Source organism: Mesocricetus auratus, unplaced genomic scaffold (assembly GCF_017639785.1).
Source record: "Mesocricetus auratus isolate SY011 unplaced genomic scaffold, BCM_Maur_2.0 Super-Scaffold_100013, whole genome shotgun sequence".
NCBI classification, from domain to species: Eukaryota; Metazoa; Chordata; class Mammalia; order Rodentia; family Cricetidae; genus Mesocricetus; species Mesocricetus auratus.
The window spans coordinates 70,685,242-70,712,374 of NW_024429196.1; the positions used below are offsets into that span (position 1 = coordinate 70,685,242).

The 27,133-nt window shown below is 45.8% G+C and overlaps 1 long non-coding RNA gene across 5 annotated transcripts in view; it reads left to right on the forward strand.

Annotated features, from left to right (window-relative positions):
- Positions 1-22,264, forward strand: part of LOC121143652 — a 72,408-nt gene extending 50,144 nt beyond the window's left edge. For 2 of the 5 annotated variants that reach the window (XR_005880942.1, XR_005880939.1), the window contains 2 exons: positions 6,472-6,611; positions 7,344-8,510. This is a non-coding gene — a long non-coding RNA (uncharacterized LOC121143652). Of the gene's footprint in view, positions 1-1,211; positions 1,339-4,519; positions 4,960-6,471; positions 6,612-7,343; positions 8,511-21,603; positions 21,709-21,807 lie in introns of those variants that run through there. The other 3 variants (XR_005880943.1, XR_005880941.1, XR_005880940.1) reach the window with 3 other exon arrangements.
- The last annotated feature ends 4,869 nt before the right edge of the window (positions 22,265-27,133 follow it).

Genomic DNA, 27,133 nt, shown 5'->3' on the forward strand with positions numbered 1-27,133 from the left:
CCTGTCTCAAACACACACACACACACACACACACACACACACACCAGGAACAAATAAATTTATCCTTAAAGGAAGGGGCGAAAGTGTTGAGTACTGTGTGTCTGTAATGAACTCTTCTCTACCCCTTGAGGGATGGGGAGACAAGCTAGAGCTGCCAAACCACTGCCAGAGCAGCAACAAGTCCAAATTCCCGTCCTCGGCGAGCGACAACCATTTCTGCCACTAATGTGCAGGTGGAGACATTTCCCCAAGGAGTGTGAGAGCCAAAGTTACATTTTAAGTTTCAATTAATGTGCCTAGGAGAGTAATGAAACAATAAGGCCTCCGATCTGCAAGCCCCTTGCCCAAGGACAGATAGTTCTGGAAGCTATTGTTTATGGGAGATAGCAAGCCACCTGTTTTCACTCCCCTGAACAAGTTTGTTTGACCCATCTACACCACATGTGCTTGATCACGTGGGCAGGAGGTACGTAGGCATACGTCAGGATATATGCTTGCCCCTGCTTGGACCTGATGGGAAATGCAATGAATTGTGGGTTTTCTTTCTTAAGCTGCTGCAAGCTGTGATTCTGGGCCATTTCCTGGGAACCTAGGTATGAACATGGCCCAAGCCCATCTACCAGGCCAGTATTTAATTAAAGCTTTCTTTAAATTTGGCTTTAAACTGTGGTAGTGTTCTTATTCCCAATCTGTGGGATTAATAAGAGGGCCACACCTTCCCCAAACAAGATGAGACCTGTGTGGTACCGAAATGACCTCAGTAACATCATCTTGTTTTGACTCTGGGTTGTCTTTGCTTAGATAGCTTGCAATCCTCTACATCCTGCCCTCAACCAGCACCTCTGCCTTGGCAGCTTATTTGAGATTTCCATGGCCTTGACCATGGTCCAGATGAATTAACTAAAATAATAAGTAAACTAAAATAATTAAAAATACATAAGTAAAAAATGGCATGCTATGTCTAAAATAATTGCTATGCTGTGCCAGTAATGAGTGTTTGAAGGTTACCCTGACCCTCACTAACTTGGATGTAAATCATGGTCTTTGTGGGGTTTGTCTTTAAAAACTCTGTAACCCTGAGCTTGGACACCAAGAGACTTTTCAGAGGCACAAGCCCACTGTTGTCTGGCCATCAAAATAAAAGGACTTAAAACCTTTAATTGGCTTAATCAGAATGGTTGTCAGTAACCATCTCCTGTGGATCATTTCAGTGCACCGCAACCAGGATGCTTGAACACGGAAAAAAAATCTGATTTCCTCCAGGGACAGAAATGATTGCTTTGAGTTTATGCTAAGGCTGGACAGAAGGGGTGGCCAAGAAGAGTATGGAGCAGAGAGGTAAGCTGATGGCTGCCCTAGACTATGCCTACGGAGCCTCTGGGCACCTGGTCCCCTTCCCAACACATGTCACTCTCACCTTCGCTGTAGAGCTCCTAAACCTGGGATGACCGAGATGTGCCCCCCCCAGACCTGCCCTAGAGGGATCTGGGGCCTCCAGATGTGTACACATGATCCTTGTGCATTGCAGCGTCACTGAGGGGCTACCAGTCTTTAAAACCATCGACCCGAGTTACATGAAAAGGGACTGCATGCTTAGAGTAAAGAGATGATGAGATCTTTAAAAGTCAAATTATTATAGAAATTTTAGGGCCCAAGTCATAAGTCCAGTGAAGCACCCTACATTCACTCCCTAACTAGTAAATGCCAGCATGTTTAATCCAGGGAAGCACAGAGCTTCCTGAGTCTATCTGTAGTAGGGTCACTACTGCTCTCATTAATAAAGTAAAAAGGGCCCTTTTTGTGGTGTGATGATAAATGTCCTTTACTGTCTCATGTGTTTGTACCATTGGTTCCCAGTAGGTGGCACTGTTTTGGAAAGCTGGGGAAACTTTGAGTGTGGGGCCTAGCTGGGAATTCTTGTTGTTTTTGGGACTCTAGTTCCTGACTAGTCTGAAACTCACTATGTAGACCAGGCTGGCCTAGAACTCACAGCAATCCATTTGCCCTGCTTCTAGAGTACTGGGGTTAAAGACACACGCCACCTTGCCTAGCATGTTCTGTTTTTAAGTTCTTTTTATCTTCTTACTGGTTTTGCTTTTGGGTTTGATTTATGTGTATACACTTTTCATTATTAATTATTGCACTTATAGAAGAGTTTGTTTGGAATTTACAGTTTCAGAGGGTCAGAGTCCATGACCATCGTGTCAGGGAGCCAGGCATGGCACTGGAGTGGTAGCTGAGAGCTTACATCTTGAGACACAACCGCAAAGTGGAGAGACAGATTGGGTTTTGAAACTTCAAAGCCTGAGTGAGACGCCTCTTAGTCCTTCCCAAACAGTTCCACCAACCAGAGATTAAATATTAAGTGTATGAGCCTATGGGCATCATTCTCATTCAGATCACCACATAAACTATTTGTTTGCCACTTTTTTACTTGGGTTTCTTTTTTATTCTAAAACTTATAGTATATGTTAACTGTATGAGATAAGAAACTTTATTGTGACATTTCCATACATGAATGGAATGAACTTTGATCATCTTTGATCTTTATTATTTTTTGTTGACCTTGCACTGGGGTTTGTTTTGTTTTTACTTTTCCATAACCTTGAAGTGTATCATTCAGTTGTTCAAGATAACCTTGGTTTTATGATATAGAAATTTATAGTCATGAACTCCTCTCCTGGACCTGTTTTATTCTCCTCTCTGTCTCTGTCTCTGTCTCTCTCTCTCCTTCCTTTTTTCTTCCTTCCTTCCTTTCTTTCTTTCTTTGTTCTTTGTTCTATCTAGCATTGGACAGTGATCTCATTCTCCACAAGTTATCATGGTGGTAATGGAGGAGGAGCTCAGGTCCAGCCCCTCTGATAAGGAAGCCCTCAAGATCTCGATGACCTTTGCCTGTTACACATTTGCAGAGATGAAGCATGTCTGTTGCACCCACGCAGACACTTGGCTAGCTGGGAAGATATTGGACAGGTGCATCAAGGCCTCCAACATCTCCACTGAGGTGGACATCATGGAATCTCTATAGCATCCGGATATCAGTAAACTCTTCTTAGCTGACAGGCCAGCGAAGCCTTCTTTGATCATGGAATTTGTGTCAGGGGCATGTGGAGAGTGTCACAGAGGCACTGGCTGTATCAAGGAAGAGGAGGCACACTTCATTTTTCACCCAGTGGTGTCAGTGTTAATTATGTTCATGAAAGACACATTGCCCACCCAGAAATAAAACTGGAGACTATCCTAGTGGATGTGACAGGAAATGCCAGTGATTTAGATTGGCTACAGAAGTCGCCACTTAGCAAAAGCTGGAGAGGGTCCATGCCACCTTTCCTTTTTCACCCAAGTGATACTGACTGGAGGGCAGAGGCTCTCAGGGACTTGCACTGACATGTGGTGCCTTGGCATAGTGATTTATAATATGGTCATTGGTTGCATACCACATAAAGCATCAAGCCCTTCAGATCTGCACTGGCTGATCACAGCCATGCACTACCAGATTCCAACCAAATCTGTCTAAAAGCATGCAACATCTCTTTGCATACCTGCTCAAGTACAGGATGATTATATGCCAGTCCAAGGGCCGTCCGTGTCTATTCTGTTGGGAAGAAGAATGTTTACCACTGAGTTCCATAAAAACAGTCCCCGGAATCCCAGTCACTAGCATTGTGGAAGCCTTGTGCACCACGGGATAAAACCTCCAGGGAGTCGTGACATCTGCAAGCAACAGCAAATTTAGCGAGGTGAAGCAGCGTACATTGTACTGCAGCATTGTCTGAACCATTGACACACACGTCAGCCGACAGTGACGCCTGGGCCACCCTGTTTTGAAGTGGTTCCAGCAGGCCCTCTCCACCTCTTTCCCTGGGGGAAGGGGACAGGGACCTGCTTTTCTTACTTTCCTCTCATCTGGAAAGAGCGCGTTGTAGGAGGAGGATGAAAGCGGAAGGGTGGAGAGCTGCAGATGCTGCCTGGTATACAGTGCTGCCTGGAGAAGAGAACTCTGCTACCCAGGCCTGTGGAATAGCGCTGTGGTACCAGCGACACAAACAACAGTGTGGGCGAGATTAACGCTGGCACGACATCCTGGGATACCCCATTTCACCAGTTAGATCCCTCCAGGCTCCTCCCTGAGCAGCATCCGATAGAGATGCAAACATTGCCCAAGTCCAGACAGGCAGGACGTAAGAAGAAGAGGGTAGGAGAGGGAAGGGAAAGGGAAGTGGGGGGGGAGATGGGAGAGGAACGATAGAGAATGAAGGGGGGGTTAGTCTGTCCTGAGGAAATTCTAGTTACCGAGGTGAGGGGAAAGGGAGGGGAGAGTTGTCTGGCTCAGAGGCCAGGGACAGGCAAGAGCAGGGCAAAGGTCCCCTGAGGAGTAGAGTTGCAGGGGGCAGGGCATGGGCAGCCATGAGGAAAGGAACGCCTGGCTTCAAGGTACACAAATGGGAGGTAGCCTTGGCAATCCGCTGCTGTAAGGGTAGGAGAGGGCGGGCGCGCGCATGCGCGGCAGGTGTAGCCGGACAGAAGGGAAGCCCCGTGCTCGAGTGGAGACCGTTGCTCTTCCTCTGTGCAGGACAGTCCTGGACAGTTCCGGGCCACGTCTCTCTTTGCCTTCTCATCTTTGTCCAGTTGCCTGTGGCGTTGTCTGTTGTTCCCTTACCATGATTCCACAAGCTCTTCTGATTTTTCCCTACAATCCAGGGGATTCCTGGACTTTCACTTTGACTGGACCTCTGAGAAGGTGCTATTCCACTTTGGAAAGATAAGTAGGTCCTGCCAGGCCTTGGACACAGCAGCCCTCACAAGGCCAGCAGTCACTGGTCTACTTTGTGCCCAATGCCACTTTTGTAATCAACCCTCCAAGGAAACTGATTGCCGTGGGTCTGCGACTATAAGCCAGCAGTGCTGTGAGAAGCCCTGCTGACTGAGGTGCCTGCAGTGTGGGCTGAGCACCCTCAGGTAGGGAGTGGCTCCTTGAGTTAGCAGGCCACCCATGGTGCTAAATGCAGGGGTCTGCTCTGTGGGACTCTCTCTAAGAAGATGACATTGAGTCCACTAAGTACTGGCCTGTGGTAGATGAGTTTCTGAAGCCTGGTCTTGACTTAACACAGGCCCAAGTGTAAAGAAGGTAGCTGAGGCCAGCCTCCCACAATCCCCAGGGGAAAGCATAATGGCCAGCCTTGCTGAAGAGTGAAAGGGGACCTACTGAGCTAGGCAGCAGGTCCACACTCAGACCCTCTGTCCTCAGACCATCGCGGAGGACCAGGCAATATTAAAATGAATAGTTATGTACTCTTCCCTCAGTATGCTGTCTTGGACCATTTACATCATGCTGTAAAAACCATAACTACCAGGTGCATTGCGTGGGGCGGGGGTCACGGGACCACAGAGGTAGAGACGTGCCAGAGTGGGCTTGAGTCAGTGGGTGACTACTAAGGCAGGTCTTTGACCCCGTTCACTTTGGTGAAACCAGAACCTGAGAAAAAGAAATGAGGGTTGCTATTGCCCCACGGGGATCAGACCAGAAGGCCTAGAGCTTCAGCATGTGATGGTGGTCTCTGAGAGAGGGCTGGTCTCTGGTATGCATAGACATGCTCTTCATTAGGCTTGAGTACTTTTGTGGTACCACAATCACTTCTGAGACTGGGTTGGTGACTTTGAACTCCTACCTAAGAGAAGAGACAGAAACATCAAGCCCACAAACCCAGCACATTCTCCCATGGCTACCTGTACATCCTTACCCTGACTATGGAAGTAGAGACTGTCACTAGAGCTCCTATATCAGGCTCTTTGCACATATCCTCCTCATGTAGCCCACAAATGTCTACCTCTCACAGGAGCACACTCTGGACCATCTAAGGGGTGGTGAGTAGTTTGCTTCTGGGGAAAGGACAGACTTTCCATGGTGGCACCACGGAACTTATGATCCAGCCCTTTTGGCCCTAGCCACATTTCTGTGTAGCCTCGTACTGGGTTTTGGAGTTCAGATGTCAACTGCAGAGCTCCCGACAGGCCATCCTTTCTGTCATCGATTCTGTTGGCTCAGTTGGATCACATGTTGTATGGAAGAGCTCCTTTTCTCAGTGTCTTTCCTTGTCCCAAATGGACAAGTGCAAATGAGCTGAGGTGTGGTGGGTAGAAGGCTCAGGTCCAGACATGTTGGTGGGAGCTGGTTCTGACCATCTATTCCCAGAGCCTGATGCCTAGGACAGCAGCAGAGCTACCCAGGTAAATTCATCACTGCCAATAGTGGCCCCTGCTGATATTGCCCAGGGTATCAAAAATGAAGGGGACAGATTTTATCCTATCTCTCTCTAGTCCCTGGAAACAAGCCGAAATGCACTTGCTGTCCTCTGCCCAGGAAACAGACCTGGGTCTTGGATAAATACTAAATATTGTGTTCATTTGTCCATTTGCTAGAATGTTTTTATTTCCTCATCCATGCAGAGTGTCTTGTCATTCAACCTGCAGGGTTTTCTATGTCCTGAAGGATCCATGGCCACATTTCCCCCACATGAAATGCACTGCACAGAATTGCTGATACCTGCTGCATCTGGCTACTGTGATAGTTTAGAAGACACTGTAGTTGAACACCAAGCACTCTCATGTTGGTGAGTACAAAGCCAAAATAAACAGAGGATACAAAAAAAAAAAAAAGAGATCTGTGATCTATCCAAGGGAAAGGAGAGCATGGGCATCATTTGGAAGGCAGTGTCATCCTCCAAAGAAAGCATGGGGATTTTAGCTTGTACATGTGCAGAGTGGGTGACCATATCTTAACATCTTCAGCAGAGGTGTGTACACCCTACACTCTGAGGATCCTCAGTGAAGGACATGACATCCCTGAGCATGATCTGTTTAAGGCATTGGAGCTCATGTGTGAATTATTCGAATGATGGACAGAAACGTCTGTGGGCATGCCAGCTTGCACTAGAATACTGAAACCTAAAGTATTGGAAGGAACACCTTAGGGGCTCATTGACCCAGGAGTCTGCCCAACTTGGTGCATGTCAGACTGGGAGCTCATGGCTTCGGGATGGGTTCTGGAATTCAGCTGTCAACTGCAGAGCACCTCGTGGCTGTGCTTTCTGTTAGCAGTTCTGTTGGATGGAATGTTGTGGTGAAGGCTGGCGTTGCCACCTCTGGAGCACCAGGCTCACAGCTGTCTGAGGCACAAGCAGCCACTTCTGCCAGATTTCCCATCCCCACACTACTGGCGATCTGTGCCTACATTAGCAAATGTAGCTAAGACATGTCAACAAGCACTTAATGAAAAAGAATATAAAATGTCTCGCTTCCCCCTCCAAGCCTTCCTAACTGGTCTCCTTTTTCTCTCTGAACAGGTGTTGCAGGGATATGGGCGTGGCCCCAGAAACCATGCAAGAAGAAGCACTGACTAATGCCAAGGAGTAATACCCTGCCTGAGGCCCTAGGTTCCCTGTGGAGCCCTCGTCCTCAGTGATGGACCAGCTGCACTTCTGAAAAGTGATGGTGTATGCTCATTCCTGTTGGTTTCCATGCAGAGGTGACTGGTGGCACCAACTCTCCCCTTTTCTCCAGTGTCCTACTATTGCAGCGCCCCGTTCTTGCTCACTGTGTGGCAGGCTTCCTGCTTTTGTCTGGTCCCTGGATGTCTGTGAACTAAAGGAACGGACCCTGGGTTCCTGGCAAATGAGGCTTGCAGGGTGAAGGCGCCATTTACCTTAGTGCAAATGTGGAGAACTGAGGTCTTCTCCCAGTCATTCTGTGAGGCATGGTGTCCCCTCTCTCTCCTCACAGTAGGTGACACTTTCTCTCACAGTTACCCATCCTACAGTGCCCCTCTCTGCTTCCCACACCCTCATGAGGAATGGCGGCACTTGGGCCATAGAGCGTATTAACCTGTGTAGCGACTTTTTACAATGCAAACAAGAGGTACCAATTTGTTCGGCAGACCTGTGTGTGGACAGGTATGTGTTAGGCACGGTGGGATCCTAGGCTCACTGCAGTAACAAAGACACTGTCCTGTCAACAGGCAGAGCTCTAGTGGACGGGAGCATAAAAGAGTGAGGCTACTGCCTGGCTAAGCATGCATGAGGCCCAGGTCAGTCTCAGCGCCTGTGAACACACATATACACACATGCTTGCACATACATGTGCACCCGGGGAGAGATAAGAAAGTATGTGTGGGTAAAGTCTGTGAGTTTGAAGGCAAGAGCAAGGGAGCCCATTTGGAGGAGGGAGCTTCTGTGTTCCTGGAGGAGTTCCTGGATGACCTGACAAGTCACCTCAATTTGGAGCAGGGCTGGGCTCAGCTCCTGCTGTGGGGACTGTGTTCATGTCTCATGGTGTCTTTGGAGGCAAGAAAGTGCAAGAGGAAAGTGTGAAGTGTGCATAAGTGTGTGCCGGGGGCGGGGATGAGGAGGTGCACCCTCCTGACATGTAAGCCCAAGGATGATGGCTGGGATGTGTGGGACGATTAGTTTGTTGCCTTGCTATTTGAGATTTGATTAAAGACATGCTGCTCCTGTCATGAGCTGTGTGAGATTTGAAAACAAAAACCAAAACAGAAAACCAAACAACAAGAACATTTCAGGGGCCCAGTGAACAGTCCTTATTTGAGCCACTGGGGCTGGTACTTGTTACTGGGAGGCTCTAATGGGAAGGGTGTGGGGCCTGCTCAATAGGATCAATCTGAGAGCTTCAGGGCTGTGATCCTGTAGGGTCCTGTGTGTGGGGGCGGTGGGGGCATGGTTAGTTTGGCAGGGGCAGGGCGCGGACAAATGTGGACATGCCTGGGGCTGCGGCTGGGTGGCACAATCAATTGAAGCCTCAAATCTGGTGGAAGACAAAACACTTTGTACCTAGGCTTAGGAGGGGAGCAGGAAACGAGCCCCGGCGTCTTGTCTTCTTCGTCTTTCAGCTGGGTGCACACTGGGGTGCACATACATAGTGTAAAAAGAGCCTAGCAATAGAAGAATTGAAATAGATCTGCATCCCTCACTGTGTACAAAAGTCTGTGCAAAATAGACAAAGGCCTGAATGTAAACCCTGAAGTGCTGCAGCTGTGAGCAGGAAGGAAAACACTGCGTGCACAGGCAAAGACAAGAGCACCGATAGCACAGGAAGGAGCCCACACCGAGAGCACAGGAAGGAGCCCACACCGAGAGCACAGGAAGGAGCCCACACCGAGAGCACAGGAAGGAGCCCACACCGAGAGCACAGGAAGGAGCCCACACCGAGAGCACAGGAAGGAGCCCACACCGAGAGCACAGGAAGGAGCCCACACCGAGAGCACAGGAAGGAGCCCTGTAAGTTGACAAATGAGACAGCATGAAATTAAAAGCTTCTGCACAGCAAGAGATGCTGTCATTAGAGGGAACAGACAGCCTAGAGCATGGGACAAGATCATTGCTGGTGACACTTCTTGTGGGGCATTGACATCTAGAATGTACAAAGCATCGCGGAACTTAAACAGCAGAAAACAACTGGTCAATAAATGGACTAATGAACTGAAGGTTTTCAAAAGGAAACACACAGAGGTCAATACATATTTTACAAGGTCTTCATCTTTCTCCTTCAGGTAAATTCAAGTTAAGGCCCCTTTGAGATTCCATCTCACCTAAACCACAATGGCTGAGATCAGACAACAAATGAAAATTCTGGGAAGGATGTGGGAGGGCCCCTCAGCAATTGCTATTGGGCATGTAAACCGAAGCAACATGGTGGGAATCGGTACAGAGGTTCCTAAAAACAGAACTACCAGATGCCCAGATCTACCATTCCTGAGCTTGCACTCAAAGGATGCTGTCCACATCCAGCCAAGCAGATACCCACACATCCACATGGCTCACAAGAGCAAGACAATTAGGTACAAAAATATATGCCTAAATGAATTCTATTAGTTTGCTGATTGAAAAAATGAACATGTAAGTTAAGGAAGCAAAATATTACTAAGACTTAAATTATATTGAAGGTTTAATTCACAATTAGCCACCTGCATTCTCATGGCAAAGTATAGAATTTAATTTTTCCTTAGCATTCTATAGCTAAAGACAGTAAAATAACATTTAAGATTCTATTGCAAACTGACCCAGCTAAATAAGTGTGAGAAAAAAGGAAGTTCCATGTCTGACCTGAGGAAGTTCCAGTCTGAACCTACTGGGATCTGCAGAGAGAAGACACACTGAGAGCAACAATCCCTGAGTCACACTTGAGTTCCACAGAGAAGCCCAGTGTGTCAGAAACTAAGAACCTGATGAGCTGAAGCAGACACCTTCTAGGAGACAGAGAAATTCTGGGGCTCAGGGGGAAGAACAAAGCAGGGAGGAAGCTGTGTCCCTGGCTGCTTCAGCAGGAGGACTTGGAAGGAGGGAGCAGGGAAACCCAGGAGACAGCAGGACCTGCAGGGCTGGAGGCTGGGGTGGGGCTGTGGCTGCCTCCCTCCTGCCAGCAGCCCTTTGTGATGGAGGCCTCAGTTCTCCTGACAGCCTCAGGCTGTGTTCCCAGGATTCAGTGACTTGAGAGCTGCATCACCGAGATCCCCAGGAGAGACAAGGGTAGAAACTGTGTCAGTTGCCAGGCTGCAGACTCCTCTGTTTGCACACTCACCATCAGAGGTTCAGGAAATGCAAAGAGTCACTCCACCAGCTGCCAGCCATGGGCCCTCCAAGGCCCATCCAGTTACATGGCGGAGCTACCTGAGTGCTCAGACCCAGGCTTTCTGCTTCCAGGCAAGAACCCAGCTGAGCAGGATTGTCAGAGGGACTGGAAGAGGCAGCCTACACCCAAGTACCAGCCCAAGAATGCACAAGCATGCACCATGGAAGAGGTTTAAGAATGTGGTCTCAGGACGTCCCTGCTGGAGTGGAACAATGCTGGGTCCTCAAGAAAGGGTCCCACCTTCAGTGGTCAAACAAACCTATAGATCAGAGGAGAAAGAAGAGGCACACCCTGCCTGGAAAGTGAGCCTGGGATCCACAGAGATTCCCAATGGCCAAGCCATCAATATCCACCTCAGGGACTTTGCGTCTACAGAGGCCCATAGAAGCCCAGGTCAGTTCCAAACACCTACTCCACAGCACTCAGGAGACTCGGCTCTAAAAACACAAGTGTGTAGTGAGGCTGATTTCAGATCAAGCAAGCAGCCACAGGCCTGTTGTGTGGACCATTGTCCAGACATCCCCAGTTCCATGCTCCTTGACACAGTCCATTTGCCTTCACTGTGCTTACTGCCCAGCTTCCAGAATAGATATAAAAAACCCTCAAAACTTCCCAGGGCCTAGGTGATGTCTTCATAAGGCGAGATCAGAGCCTATAGACTCAGACTCAGGAGCTAAGAGTGCCCAAGAATAAGATTCCAACAAGGAATCACAAGATATTTTATTGAAGGGGTTCATGAGATGAAGAACCACATGCTAGGGAGGAAGTTTAGGGAGACTGAGGTCCTCTCAAGCCTGGGGCCTCAATACCCCCACCTCTAGAGGGCATGAGATCCTTGTGATCACAGATAAGCACTAGGAAAACCAGGAATGTTAAACACACAGGGTTGTCTCAATGGAGGAAATGCACACCTGTTTTCCAGCCAGAAGCCTGGGAGGGGATGCAGTTAACAGCCTGGTGAGTTGTACTATTCGTAGGCCCAGGCCACAGCTGAATCTCCTAGACTATTATGTTTATCCCAGACTCTTCTCCCCACACCTTATCTTCAGCTTTGTTTTCAGTCAATAGAACCCATCTTACGGGGAGATGTCACATGTCCTTTATAGGTTGGTAACCTCTAGGCTGTCTGTGTGACTGGGATCTTCCTGTAGGCCCTTAAGCTATAGAACCCATCTTTATGGAAGAAGTCTCATGTCCTTTGCAAAAGAATTTTTTGATGTCATCACCCAGTAGAAATTAGTCAATGGCCTCCTCATAGGTAAACATTAAAACAAGCCTAACTTCTAGTACAGAAACAATTGCAACTAGGACATAAGGCACTTGGACTGGTGCTGGTTGGTTTCTTAGGAACTGTTCATTCAGCAAATGGAGGGCATTCTAGTCTCTTGTCTCATCAATATTTAAATGAATGTTTAGCCGTCACAATGACAAATCAAAAGAGCATCATGTAAAATTTTGGGCTGTGCCAAATGGTTATGCTATCTGCCTGTCAATACTGAAGATTTGGCTGTGGTGTTAAGTAGCTTTCTGGAGACTTGGTTATTATATTCATTATATAAGAAATATAACCTGAAACAGAACAGGTTGCTAGCACATTACATTTTTTAAAATTTAAATTAGAAACAACCTCATTTTACATATCAATCCCAGTTCCCTCCCATGCCCCCCACTGGCCCTCTATCCCATCCCCTTTCGGCTCCCCAGGGAGGGTGAGGCCTTCCATTGGGGATCTTCGAAGTCTGTTTTATCATTTGGAACAGGGCCTAGTCCCTCCCCTGTGTGTCTAGGCTGAGAGAGTATCCCTCTATGTGGAATGGGCTCCAAAAGTCCATTTGTATGCTAGGGATAAATACTGATCTACTACCAGAGGCCTTAAACATTGCCCAGGCCTCCTAACTGACACCCACGTTCAGGGGGTCTGGGTCTGTCCTATGCTGGTTTCTAAGCTCTCCATCTGGGGCCCATGAGCTTCCATTTGCTTAGGTCAGTTGTTTCTGTGGGTTTCTCCAGCCTGGTCTTGACCCCTTTGTTCATCACTCTTCCCTCTCTGCAACTGGATTCCAGAGTTCAGTTCAGTGTTTATCTGTGGGTCTCTGCTTCTGCTTCCATCAGCTACTGGATGAAGGCTCTAGGATGGCATATAAGGTAGTCATCAATCTCATTATAGGGGAAGGGTATTTAAAGTAGCCTCTCCACTATTGCTTAGATTGTTAATTGGGGCCATCCTTGTAGATCTCTGGACATTTCCCTAGTGCTAGATTTCTCTTTAAACCTATAATGGCTCCCTCTATTATGGTATCTCTTTTCTTACTCTCCTCTATTCTTCCCCCAAAATCAATCTTCCTGCTCCCTCATGTTCTCCTTTCCCTTCCTCTTTTCCCCTTTTCTTTCTCCTAGTTCCCTCTCCCCTCCCCCATACTCCCAATTAGCTCAGGAGATCTTGTCCCTTTCCCCTTCTTCGGGGGACCCTGTATGTCTCTCTTAGGGCCCTCCTTGTTTCCTACCTTCTCTGGCAGTGTGGATTGTAGGCTGGTAATCCTTTGCTCTATATCCATATATGAGAGAGTATATACTATGCTTGTCTTTTTGTAGCACATTAAATATTGCTGCTCTAAATGGTAGCTCAGAGAATCTGTCACATACTAATCAGTTTCTTACTCTTCCTTCCTCCTTATCACCTATGGAAATTACATATCAACAAGGTAATGATATCATAGAAATGTATACATGTCACTGTTCTCCACAATGATCTATAACTCATTTACAAGGAATTATAGACAATAATTTTGGGAAGTACATGTCTTAAAGAACTTACTGGTAAAAAGTCTACAGGAATAATGGTGCCTCTAAATAGAATGCAGACTATTTGTGACACAGTGATAATAACTGGCAGCTGGCAATAGCATGTCACTTGGGATCTATAGAGAATCATTATCCCAAAGATCCCCCTTTCATCTTTTTGAAGATATCCCATTGGTGTTGCTTAAAATCGCATTTAAAAATCCCATAGAGTTTGTTTTTAATGCTTTTATAAATGACTCTTCAATAGGACAAGAAGCATATATTTTATATACAAATTCTACACGCTCCACCAAAAAGATTGAACCTACCTCTGGTTATACAGCACAAGTCTTTTTTTTTTTTTTTTTTTTTTTTTTTTTTTTTTTTGGTTTTACGAGACAGGGTTTCTCTGTATTGTTTTGGAGGCTGTCGGTCCAGCCCGGCCTCGAACTCACAGAGATCCGCCTGCCTCTGCCTCCCGAGTGCTGGGATTAAAGGTGTGCGCCACCACCGCCAGGCCACAAATCTTAACTTGATGTAATCAGTCAGCTTTTATTAGATGTTTCCCAGTCATTGAATATTTTAACTGATGTCATATATAAACTAGTGCATGAAGGATAGAGATGCGCTGAGAATGGGAACCGGCCTAACTAGAGAAAAAGAATGTGGTAGAAGGACTGTGAGTGTAGAAACGGTTTAATGGAAGGAAACATTTGGAATAAGATCCTTGAGGGTGGAGCCAGGTGAACAGAAAATTAAAATGGATGGGACATGAGTATCTTGGAGACAGAAAATAAAAGGAAGGTTTTCTCCTTCTTCAACAGATACTTGCTTTGAAAATAAAAAGCAAACAGAAAAATAAGTCCCATCCACAGAAACTTGACAGTGATACTGAACTTTTGGCACCTCTGTCTCTAGCAAACACAAGCAGAAAACGCAAGGAACAGCTGTGGCTGCTGCTGGTAAAAGCTGCTCCAAAGCATTGATGCAGTGAGATGTCTACTACTGAGAATACAGGTGCTTTCCCTGCACATGCTGTAATGTTTGCTGACTGTATTACATGTTAATTCTAAGCTTGTCAGTGTAGAATTCAAATGACTTTTGCCAGGGAGGGTAAAAAACATGCCTATAATAGGGACAGTATGACGTTATTGTGACATGCTAAGGATAGCTTTTGTCCTTTAGGTCCAGTTGTCTGGATAAATATTCAGTCACATGAATAAGGGATATTTTGATTAGCTTAATCTAACTGATCAGCCCAAATACAATAGTGTGGATTTTAGCATAATTAAGTACTCTATAGGAAACTCTGATAGTGGAAATTATAGTTATGTGAAGATGAAAATGAGAATATGAATACCTGATGTACTGCTTACTAAAGTTACTATTATTGTAGCCAGAATAGTGCTATCTGTTGCCAATGGTTTGGAAAATAACCTCTGGTTTCATTTGGCACATGATGACAAACATAAACAATCTTTATGCATCAGAGGAGACCCGTCTATTCCTGGGCTCTTGAAAAGACCTTTGTAAGACATAGGAGTTACTTATTTGCACTGTGCAAAATAGAATCCACCTACACCCATATTCGTAGGACTTCCCCTGATATTCCTGTCAGTGGTGTTTTTTTCTATTGCATTGTTTTGGGAAGGACCTTATTTGCATGTGAAAATGCTTCTTAGACTGCCTTTCCTGTGGGTTATAGAGGATTATGCAGGACAGGCTATACTACACCCATTTTTCTCAGTAAATCTTTTGTAATCAATCAATAGAATTAAGGGTGCTCTCTCTGGAAACTGTGATAATTCTTTGCATATATTGAATCCTATAATGGTTTCAGCCACAAGGACTTTTTTAAAGATTTACTTTATTTTTGGGTTTTTCGAGACAGGGTTTCTCTATGGCTTTTGGGAGGCTGTCCTGGAACTAGCTCTTGTAGACAAGGACATTTACTGCGTGTCTCAGGAATGGTTACTGCAATGCAGAGAGGTCTGAATGATAACCTGTATGAGCAATAATTCTATTAATAACACAGCTAAAATATTAGCAGCCATTAATCTAGAGATGGGTGAATTGAGGACCACGCTTTTCCAAAATAGAGCTACTATATTTAGTTGTTACTCAAGTGTAATCTTGGTTGTTAACAATTTCCTGGCATGTGTTGCTTTAATGAGTCATATTTTCTCCATACTATTGATGGTCAAATTAGTAATTTTCATAAAGAGATAGACAAAATCTCCCAAGTGACCCTTGAGTGGCCATCATGGTTAAGAGAGTTTTCCACTTTCTTTGGTCCTCTGTTAGTTGTTCTTATAATTCTCTTGTACTTGCTTATATAATTAGATAAGTCAGTAAGGCAATGCATTCAAGCATAACCTCTATTACAGCCATTATTTTTTCCTTAAAACTTAGAAATGGGGAGATATAGAAGGACAATGAGGTCCTCATGCTCATAGTAAGGGTTGTCTCTTCAACAGAGGAAATGTGCACCTGTTTTCCACCTACAAGGTTTGGAGTGCTATCCGTAGGCCCAGGCCACAGCTGAATCTCCCAGACTCTTCCGCCCAGACCTTATATCTATCTTTGTTTTTAGTCAATAGAACCCATCTTACGGGGAGATGTCACATGTCCTTTATAGGTTGGTAACCTCTAGGCTGTCTGTGTGACTGAGACCACATCAGATTTTCCTGTAGGCCCTTAAACTATAGAACCCATTTTTGGGATGTAGGTCACATGTACTTTGCAAGAGTTTTGATGTAATCACACCTTAAACTTTATTGTGCACCTCGGATTGAGATAATTGTGAGAAAACTTTCCAAAGTTGCATTGTACTTAAATGCCTAAAAATTAAACTACCCAGTGTCAGATAAAAGTTTGAACCAACACCGGCTACTGAATTCTGTTGAACCAGATTTCCGTCTTGCCACATGCGGATCATTACTCTGCCAGCCATGGCATCTTCAGACACCCTCACACATTCTCCCAGCCCAAGCATGCAGCCATGAGTGAGTCAGTTCTCCTTGAGATGGCAGGAAAGGGACAGACTCTGCCCGAAAGCCATCTCATCACCCAGCCCTTGTTTGCCTGTGCCTTCACGGTAATAAAGGTTGTTTTGTTTTCCTGCAAAGAAAACCTTCTTCCTCCTGAAGCTCATCCTCTGTTGCTAATGGCTCCTTCCCAGATAGGAGCCGCTTCCTAGTTCATGCTCCCGCCTTTCAGCACGGTGCTGTCTGTCTTGCAGTGATGGATGGGGACAGTCAGCATTCCTTCTGCCTCAGTGAGTCTGTGGGAGGTAGGGGCAGGTGGGGAAGGCATGGTCACCATGAGGTGTCATCCTCACCTGGTGTTATCACTCTGCAGTTATCATTCCATCACTGCAGAGACAACAGAAGTCTCGGGGTTTCCAGGATGACCCAGCCCTTGAGTACCAGGCCAGGTCTGTGGGTGTTGCCTTTTCCTTACTTTGCTCCACTTGACGTTTGTGTCACTGTGCAGGTGGTCTACAAAGACACCAGGGAGCCAAGAACTTTCACATGTCACAGTTTCAGCCCCCAGTTTAGAGGTGGAACAATCTCGACCTGTATTTCCAGGACAGGCATAGAGAACACCTACCCCAGGAGCCCCTACTCACCTTGATGCAGGCTGAGGAGGGGCTGAGCTCCCAGAGCCTCTAACCTCAGCCTGGGTGACAGGGCAGCCACACTGTCCACAGTCTACCTTCTTCTCTGACTAGAGCAGGGGACAGATTAGAACTTGCAGTGTGTGACACCAGGTGGCTACTGAGGGTTGTATCACATGGGCTTACCCAGTAGTAACACAGGAAGTGCCTGCAGAGAAGCCACAAACATCTCACTGAGTTCACTCAGTCCCCTCCCTGGAGACCTGTATCCGTCCTGCCCATGCCATTACCATGTTGCCATCTGGATGTGCAGCTCCTAAGATGTTGCACAATGCTGCTGTGGTGTAGAGACTGTCTAAGTCAGCTTGTAGATTGGTTCCTGGTGGAAGATTTCTATATGGTACTTTACTATATTTTTTTCTGGGCTCTGAGGAGACGAAAGACCCTGTCTGCATCCATCGCCGGACACAGTTCAGTGCCCCCGGTCTTTTCTGCTCATATTGTCATTTGACTCTACACTCTATCTTGCCAAGCCATGCCCTAAACAAGCCATCACACACAGACACACACACACACACACACACACACACACACACACACACACACACACTTTGATGTATGAGGCATTTAATTCTGATGATTCCTTGGTTATTTTTGTCCAGATGACCTGCCTATTGGAGATATTGCAATAATCTACTGTTGATCTGGGGTTAATGTCTGTCTGAGGTCAAATAGTAGGCTTTGTATGAAACTAGGTGCTGTGGGGAACCATGGAGGTGGCTTGGTCTAGCTGACTTGACAGACATGTGTCAGAGTTTTTTCAGGTTATTGTCCATGGCTCCTGGGACACAATGTTTCTTCTAGTCGCAGAGAGACCTATCCACTCCCTTAGGCAATGAAGCATTCAGTCTGCCTTATGTTTCTCTGTATGTTCTCCTAGTAGTTAAGGAATCATGAAGGCTTGCTAAGACAATTGGTTTTTTTAATAATACATTTTATTTAAATTAGAAACAATCTTATTTTACATATTAATCCCAGTTTCCTCTCCCTCCCAGCCTCCCATGCCTCCCACTGACCCCCCCCATCCATTCCTCAGGGAGGGTGAGGCCTTCCATGAGGGATCATCAAAATTTGTCAAGTCATTTGGGTCAGGACCTAGGCCCTCCCCTCTCTATCTAGGCTAAGATACATCCTAGTTCCACTGTCAAAGGCCCCATAGACTGTCCAGTGCTCCTAGCTGACACCCACGTTCAGGGGGGCCTAGTTTGGTCCTATGCTGGTTCCCCAGTTGTCAGACTGAGTTTCATGAGATCCCACTTGTTCAGATCAGCTGTTTCTGTGAGTTTCCCCAGCATGGTCTTGACCCCTTTTGCTCATCACTCCTCCCTCTCTACAACAGGATCTCTGCTGATCTTTGCTTCTGCTTCCATCAGCTACTGGATGAAAGCTCTAGGATGGCACATAAGGTAGTCATCATTCTCATTATACGGCAAGGGCATTTAAGGTAGCCTCTCCACTGATGCTTAGAATCTAGTTGGGATCATCCTTGTGGATCTCTGTACAATTCCCTAGTGCCAGCTTTCTCTTTAAAACTATAGTGGCTCCCTCTATTGATGTGTCTCTTTTCTTGCTCTCCCCTATTCATCTCCTGACTAGATCTTCCTGATCCCTCATGTTCTCCTCCCCTTCCTCTTCTAGCCTCCTCTTTCTCCTCCCTCCCTCCCTCTCCCCATACTCCCAGTTTGTTCAGGAGCTCTTGTCCCTTTCCCCTTCACCATGGTATCATATATTTCTTTCTTATGGTCCTCCTTGTGTCCTAGCTTCTTTGGAGGTATGGATTGTAGTCTGATAATCCTTTGCTCTATGTCTAATATCCATATATGAGTGAGTACATACCATGTTTGTCTTTCTGTGACTGGGTTACCTCACTTAGAATGGTTTCTTCTCATTCCAATAAATTTGCCTGCGAATTTCAAGATTCCATTGTTTTTTTCCCACCGAGTAATACTCCATTGTATAAAAGTACTACATTTTCTTTATCTATTCTTTGGTTGAGGGGCATCTAGATTGCTTCCAGGTTCTGACTATTACAAATAATGCTGCTATGAACATAGTTGAACAGATGTCCTTGTTGTATGAATGTGCATCCTTTGGGTATATGCCTAAGAGTGGAACTGCTGGATCTTGAGGTAGACTGATTCCCATTTTCCTGAGGAATTGCCATACTAATTTCCAAATTTACACTCCCACCAGCAATGGAGGAGTGCCCCCCCCCCCCCCGTCTCCACATTCTCTCCAGTACAAACTGTCATTGGTGTTTTCAATTTCGCCATTCTGAAGGGTGTAAGATGGTATCTCAGAGTTGTTTTGATTTGCATTTAACTGATGGCTAAGGATGTTGAGCATTTCTTAGGTGTCTTTCAGTCTTTTTAGACTCCTCTATTGAGAATTCTGTTAATTCTGTACCCCACTTTTTAAATTGGATTATTTGGTGTTTTGGTGACTAGATTCTTGAGTTCTTTGTCAGATGTGGGGCTGGTGAATATCTTTTCCCATTCTGTGTGCTGCCGTTTTGTCTTGTTGACTGTGTCTTTTGCCTAACAGAAACTTCCCAGTTTCAGGAGGTCCCATTTATTGTCAACCTCAGTGTCTGTGCTGCTGGCATTATGTTCAGGAAGCGGTCTCCTGTGCCTGTTTGTTCAAGGGTACCTCCCACTTTGTCTTCTAAAGAGGTTCAGTGTAGCTAAATTTATGTTGAGGTCTTTGATCCATTTGGACTTAAGTTTTGTGCATGGTACACATCTGCAATCTTCTACATATCAGCATCCAGTTATGCAGCACCATTTATTGAACATGTTTTTTTCCCATTATACAGTTGTAGCTTCTTTGTCAAATATCAGGTGTTCATAGGTGTGTGGGTTAATATCAGGGTCTTCAATTGGATTCCAGTGATCTACCTGTCTGTTTTTATGCCGATACCAACCTTTTTTCATAGTGCTTTAAAGTAGACCTTGAAGTCAGGGATGGTGATGCCTCCAGAAGTTCCTTTATTGTACAGAGTTGTTTTGACTATCTTGGGTTTTCTGTTTTTCCATATAAAATTGAGTATTGTTCTTTCAAGGTCTGTGAAGAATTGTTCTGGGATTTTGATGGGGATTGAACTGAATCTGTAGATTGCTTTTGGTAAGACTGCCATTTTTACTGTGTTGATTCTACCAATCTAAGAGCATGGGGGATCTTTCCATTTTCTGGCGTCTTCTTTAATTTCTTTCTTTCAGGACTCAAAGTTCTTATCATATGGGTCTTTCACCTGTTTGGTTAGCGTTACCCCAAGATATTTTATGTTGTTTGTGGCTATTGTAAAGGGTGATGTTTCTCTGATTTCTTTCTCAGCACCTTTATCTTCTATATATAGTAGGGCTACTGATTTTTTGAGTTAATATTGTATCCTGACACTTTGCTGAAGGTGTTTATCAGCTGTAGGAGTTCCCTGGTAGAATTCTTTGGGTCACTTATGTAAACTATCACATCATCTGCAAATAGTGAAAGTTTGACCTCTTCCTTTCCAATTTGTATCCTCTTGATCTCCTTTTGTTGTCTTAGTGCTCTAGCAAGGACTTCAAGTACAATGTTGAAGAGATACGGAGAGAGTGAACATCCTTATCTTGTTCCTGATTTAGGACATTAATCTTGTGTGTCATGTATGACTTGCAAACTTCACTGTATCCTGACAACTACAACTATATTGATCCTTGCAAATTTCCATTATATTCTGTTTCTGATAAAGGTTAAAAAGTCTGACTGCTCTCAATAAAATTGTCACAGCCTCACCAGACTGTGGTGGCACACTCCTTTAATCCCAGCACTCAGAAGGCTGAGGCAGGCCGATCTCTGGTCTATAAAGTGGGTTCCCAGAACAGCCAGAGTGGTTACACAGAGAAACCCTGTCTGGGAAAAAAATGCCACAACCCCATTTGTGCTGTAGCCCCTCCAACCTGAGTCTGGTTTCATTCCTCTTGCTCATATCAGATGACATACACATTCCAATCTCCTCTGTTTTTTGCATTAATCAATCAGCTTCTACTACTGTGGTGCTTGGCCTGATGCAGATTGTCTAGTCATTATTGTCCAAGGACCTGGCCTGTTCTTTAGCCATATACCAGGACCAGGTGGTGCTACGTTGGGCAGAGGGTCAAAATAGTTCATTGCTCCAGTCTAATATCACCTGACCACTGGTGAACTTCAATGGTCAAATTTACCATCACAGGTCCTTGTGGAATGCAACTTGTGAATAGCCGAAAACCAAAAATTGTGTTGGGATCTTTAATGGTCTGAGCACAAAAATAGGACTCCAGAATATAAATAAGTCATTCTAACTTGTTTACCCCTTCTTTATGCTTTCTGAGTTCAATTTTATTTTCTACAGACTATGGAAAAGCATCAGGTAATAATAAAATGAGACTGAATATGTCTAAGGGATGGGCATTATTCCTAGCTTTGATGGTGCTATGGATTCCTCCCTAATGTCTGTCATTGCTTTTATCTTTGTTTTCTCCACACAGATGTATCTGTAAGTAATGCACTATTTCATTCTGTAGCGTTCTGTACTTCACACAGGAGGAGGAATGGTATAGAATCTGGGCCACTTTGCTTTCCTTGACTCCACAGTGAGTACACTTGGCTACGCTGACTTCACCTTTCTGTGTCCCAGCAGGATGCAGTGCACTTGCTTCTTGGCTTGACACATTGTCTCCCGGTTTTGTTAGGACACAATGCAGAAGACTTGTCAGGCTGTCCGCACAATGCAGAAGACTTGTCTGGCTGTCCGCACAATGCAGAAGACTTGTCTGGCTGTCCACACAATGCAGAAGACTTGTCAGGCTGTCCACACAATGCAGAAGACTTGTCTGGCTGTCCACACAATGCAGAAGATGTGTCAGGCTGTCCACACGATGCAGAAGACTTGTCAGGCTGTCCACACGATGCAGAAGACTTGTCTGGCTGTCCGTCCTGCAGTGGGATATCTACCAGACAGCTGCACTCAAGCAAGGGCAAGTGTTTGTCAAGCTGAGACTGGCCCATAGCTCTGCCACATCTAGAGCTATAGTGGAGTCACACTGGTTAATTATTAAATTAGAAATACATTACTGTTTTGCTTTAAGTATTTTCCAAATTAAGTCACAAAGACAACTTTTAGGTTGTCAGACTGTCAACAATAAAGTGTGCAGATGTGTTATTGAATTCGAGGCCTATGGCAGGGTCTTCTTTGAGATGTGTGACAAGAGAGAGAGACAGAGAGAGAGGGAGAGACAGAGAGAGAGAGAGACAGACAGACAGACAGAGGGGGGAGGGAGAGAGAGACAGAGAGAGAGAGGAGAGAGGAGAGACAGAGAGACAGAAAGAGACAGAGAGAGAGGAGAGAGGAGAGACAGAGAGAGAGAGGAGAGAGAGGAGAGAGGAGAAACAGGGAGAGAGAGAGGAGAGAGAGGAGAGAGGAGAAACAGGAAGAGAGAGAGAGGAGAGAGAGGAGAGAGAGGAGAAACAGGGAGAGAGAGAGAGAGAGAGAGAGAGAATATGGGGAAGCAGCTCCAGTTTTACAAGCCCCCTTCATATACGTATTTTCCTCAGCTCATGGAGTATATGCCAAGAACCCTCAAGCTATAACCTTCTTAAAGCTGAAAATAAACACTCCTAATCTAGCAAGCTTGACAGCACACCCTGCCCATCTTGTGTTCAGAGCCCTCATTGTGAAGTTTACAGGAGAGCAAGACCACTAGAGCCACACTGAGAATGAAGCCTTATTGAGGTACACACTGCCAGACTGGCTCTGAGACAGGGAGAGCACCTCAAAGGGAGTCTGGCTTTGTATAGTGATGTTTAAGTTGTCAGGAGAGGGTTAAGAAGGGGGAACTGCTGCAGATGAACTACTGTAAGCAGCTATTTTTAATAAGGTGATCCCACTTATTAAGATAACAGGATGCTGTGGGTTTGGGTCAGATTTCTGAGACATTTAAAGGTGCAGTTTTTATTTCCCCAGAGGGGTTGGTTCCCCTTTGGCCAGGGTCTTGAACAAACTAACACTTATATTACCTGCACTTAGGCAAAGTCATGCCACGAAAGCCTAATTAAGTGTTCAACATTGGAATTTATTGAATATGGCATTGAAAGAAGTAGAAGTGTTGATGGTTATGGATCTAACCCAATGCTTGCATGGGACCATATAAGGCAACTTTCTGTGTTCCTTTTGAGTGAATACAAGAATCTGGTAGGGGAATCTGAGGGAAAATCAAATGTTGGCTATGCAAGGCAGGAGCTGGGAGCCTAGAGGTAGTGCCAATTTAGCTTGCAACATGAATCTAAACTAAATTGCAACACGCAGAGCAAAGAGCCAAAGTGGAGAAGGACACGCGTAGCATGCATTTCACGAAGATTTTGAACTGAAAAGTTAAGTGCAGGCTGTGAATGTTGATGAAAACAGTTATTTATTCTAGCTAAAGATGAAGCACTTTCAGTTCTCATGATGAGACGTATTTTGTTTTCTGAGGATTTTTGTCTTAGGACAACCTGGCCCAATGTATGAGAAGCAGCAGCAAGAGGCCACGAGATGGAAGAATGAAAATCAGACAGATCTAGGGTTGTACAAGATACAGTTTATTGAGAGATTTACAGAAGTGTGGGCAGTTGGTTGCCCACAGTTTCAGTTATAGAAAGCATACATGAATTGGGGCAAAAAGTTCTCTATCACTGGGATTTAGTTTATCTTAACACCAGAGTCACAATCACTCCTGGAGCAAGGGTCTCATTGCAGAGCTCCACACACCTCTCCAACGGAACTATTTGTAGTTTCCAGAAAACTCTGGCTAAGATTATTCTGTGATACACAATGATAATTTGGAATTAAGATGGCTGCAGTCATGCTAACCCAAATCTACATATTCCACCGTTCATTATATATAGGCTCTTACAGCCTCACCTGCCCCCTCTTCTGCAGAGTTCCCTGAGCTTGTGGGAGGTTGTAGTATCAGGTAGACAGAAGCCAGGAGGTAATTTGTGCGACTTGTAAAGAGAGTCCTCAGCAACAGCGAGGCAAGTGTTGCTAAGGCATAAAGTAACCATGCATCAAGAGCAGCAACCAAGTGTTTCTCACTTGGAGACCTGGGAACCAAACCAATGATGTGGCATCATCCAAGCAGAGACACAATCAGTCAAGGCATTAATTTGGGCTTACAGTGTGACATGAGGTTTGTGACATCAGAGACGAGTATGCAGTTTGTCCTATAACAGCACTTCCTATAGACAATATAAAGTCAGAGGCCTCCAGAAATGGACTTGAAAATAAGTGATTACTAGGGAATTGTCGCAATCAGTCTGGACCATTCACAAAATAGCACCACTGGCACCTTTCTCTAGGAAACCTTGTTGAATGCAACTGGGGGTGTTACCATGGAGCACACCACACATGGGCCAACAGGATGAGCCCATACATCACTGTTGGAACTGATGGCAAAGTGGTGTGCGGGACCAGGAAACCACTGTGACACTGGGGAATTTTCTTTAGCTCACTCAGGACGTAATCGGCGACAGAAGAGACCCACAGAATCAAGAGTGCTAAGTTAGGAAGGCCAGAGACTACTAGCAGTGTGACATGAGCTAGCTGGCCCATCCCCTAGTGAGCAAGCCACTTGAGTCCTCACCAGGTTGCCCATCCCCTGGGACCTGAGGCATTCTGCAAGCTACAGCTGTGCTCTGTTCACCTATCCGCCCTGGCGGTGGGTTATCTGGCTGCAGCTTGGACATGGTCAGTCTTTGAGGCAATTGCCTCAGGTTTGCATAAGGGACAGTCATGTGGAGCTGCCTCTCCAAGGACTTTGGTCCAACTGGCCAAAGTGGTTACCAGTCCTGCTGCCTGAGGGTTATGTGGCAGATGAGTGTCAGGCCACATGGTATTCTCAGGACTAACACCATGGTCTGCACAATAAGGACCTGGACCATTGATAACCTGGTTGGGTAGCCGTGCATCACATGAATTACTCTTAGCTTTAGGCAGCTGAAACTCCCTTGCTAAGGAAAGCTTGCTGCAGCCAGTGACTGTGTCTACTTAGGTCACAGCACATTTTATGTCCTTTCCTGCTTCATAAAGGAGAGTGTGGTTGGACTGACAGTCCCATACTCAGTAGACAATTCAGTATGTCTGTGGCTCATGTGGGTCACACGACAGGGCAAGAGGCAGGAATACACTTGCCACTCGGTTGTGACCACCACAGGGTCACCATATTTTAGGGACAATCCTGCCTATGTTTTACCCCATTTTAGCACTGTTGAAAGAACTTTCTACATATTCACAGCACCATGTCTCCTGCCTGGGCCTCAGTAAAATCACTTCCAATTGTCAAGTCGGCAGGAGACTCACGAACATAGGGCTAGTGACCATTACCAATGTGTGGTTGCTCATATAGGCCTCAGTGCACTCCCCATTTTGCAGAGCCATCCAGCAGCCTCGTTTCATGAGATACAGGAAGTCTTAACAGCTGAAGCTCTGATTTCCCGCCTCAAGCTAGCTTTACCGAGTGGCAAATTCCACTGCAGCAGAGCACGAGCTTTGTCAGATGTGTGCCGTCTCCCTTATACCTCTAAGACCACAGACACTGGGGAGCCCAACAGCATCCGCAACAAGAGGTTCAATAAACTGTTGGTGAGGCCTTGGTGCTATGAATCCACCTGCCACTAGCACAGGGCAGGGTCTGCTATAGTAGATCAAGGCACAATGGCCCATACCCACAACTCAATGTAGGACCACCCGTGATGTGTCCAGGCTTGGGCAGTGCCCCACCTATGACAGGAGTTGCACACTGACAGACTCTGTTCTCATGGGTGGGTATAGGTTCAGCTACCTTTCAGAGATGGTGAGGAAATGCTACGTTCCTGAGCCTTAGCTCCACCTGCTGGAGCAGTGGAGAGCATCCTTGACTGGGGAGTAGGCTGAGCCCCACTACCAGTTAGGAAAGTGAAAAATTTGAGAAATACTCAGGATTGAGTGAGGTTCTCTTGTCTTCTACTGACATTTTCACTTTCAAAATCAGGAGGCAGTAGAGAACATTTCAGGAAAAAGACTCACTCCTGGGAACTGAGGAGCTAGGGCCCACGTGGTCTACCCAAAGCTCTCAGAGTATCTGTGTGGAGAGCTGGAGGTGTTTGGGAGAAACTGGGCCTCACTGGATGAGGACTGAATTTCTGAAACACATAGGACTATTTATCCACATAACAAATGAGCAAAAGGAGAAGAAAGACACGTAGATTATTCTGTAAATATAGAAAGTCAAATTGTCCACAAACACCTAATGCAAGCTGCTTGTTTAGGGAAAAGGGGAGGAGGTGGGCCCCAACCCTTTTTATGTCTGACAGGGACAGAACAAAAGTGTGAAGAAAAACGTAGCTGTGAAAGTTAGGCTCTGTACTTCTTCCCCAGAGCTGTGTGTTTGAGGATGGGAGTTGTAGAATCCTGATGGGGAACCAAACACGGAGAAACCATCCAGGTTCTACACTTGGAATAAAGTTGTGTCCATGGATGATGCTCAGAGAGGGATGTAGGGGGGAGGAGAGCCATGCTGCAGGGATTTGGAGGGGGACCTCCAGGTCCTTCTGTGGACAAACTGTTTCAGTTCCTTATACCTATTCCTCTTTCAAATGATTCCTTTTTTTCTCACCCATACAGGTGCTTTGAAAGCCATGGAGTTGGGTGGAGGAAGCACCCTATAAATGATGGGGCCTCCAAACCTTTGCAATCACTGTCACTGGTCTATATCCCGGGACACTGGAGCTGGAACTCCATAGCCAATGCTTTCCTGGGCTCCTCTAATGGACTCTCTCCTGTCAGTCTGTGGGCCCATCCTCTGTCCAGTCTCTGATTTCAGCCTGTAGAGATGACCAGCAGTAGAGGAGACTCAGAACCTGCATTTAACTGTGCAAATACAAGGGGTTTGCCACGCATCTGCATAATTCTTACCAGGATCTGTGATGCAACCCCAAGACCTGGGCCTTACCTTGAAGGAAAAGTCAAGGACTATGGTGCATGAGACAGGAAGGGTGGTCTGA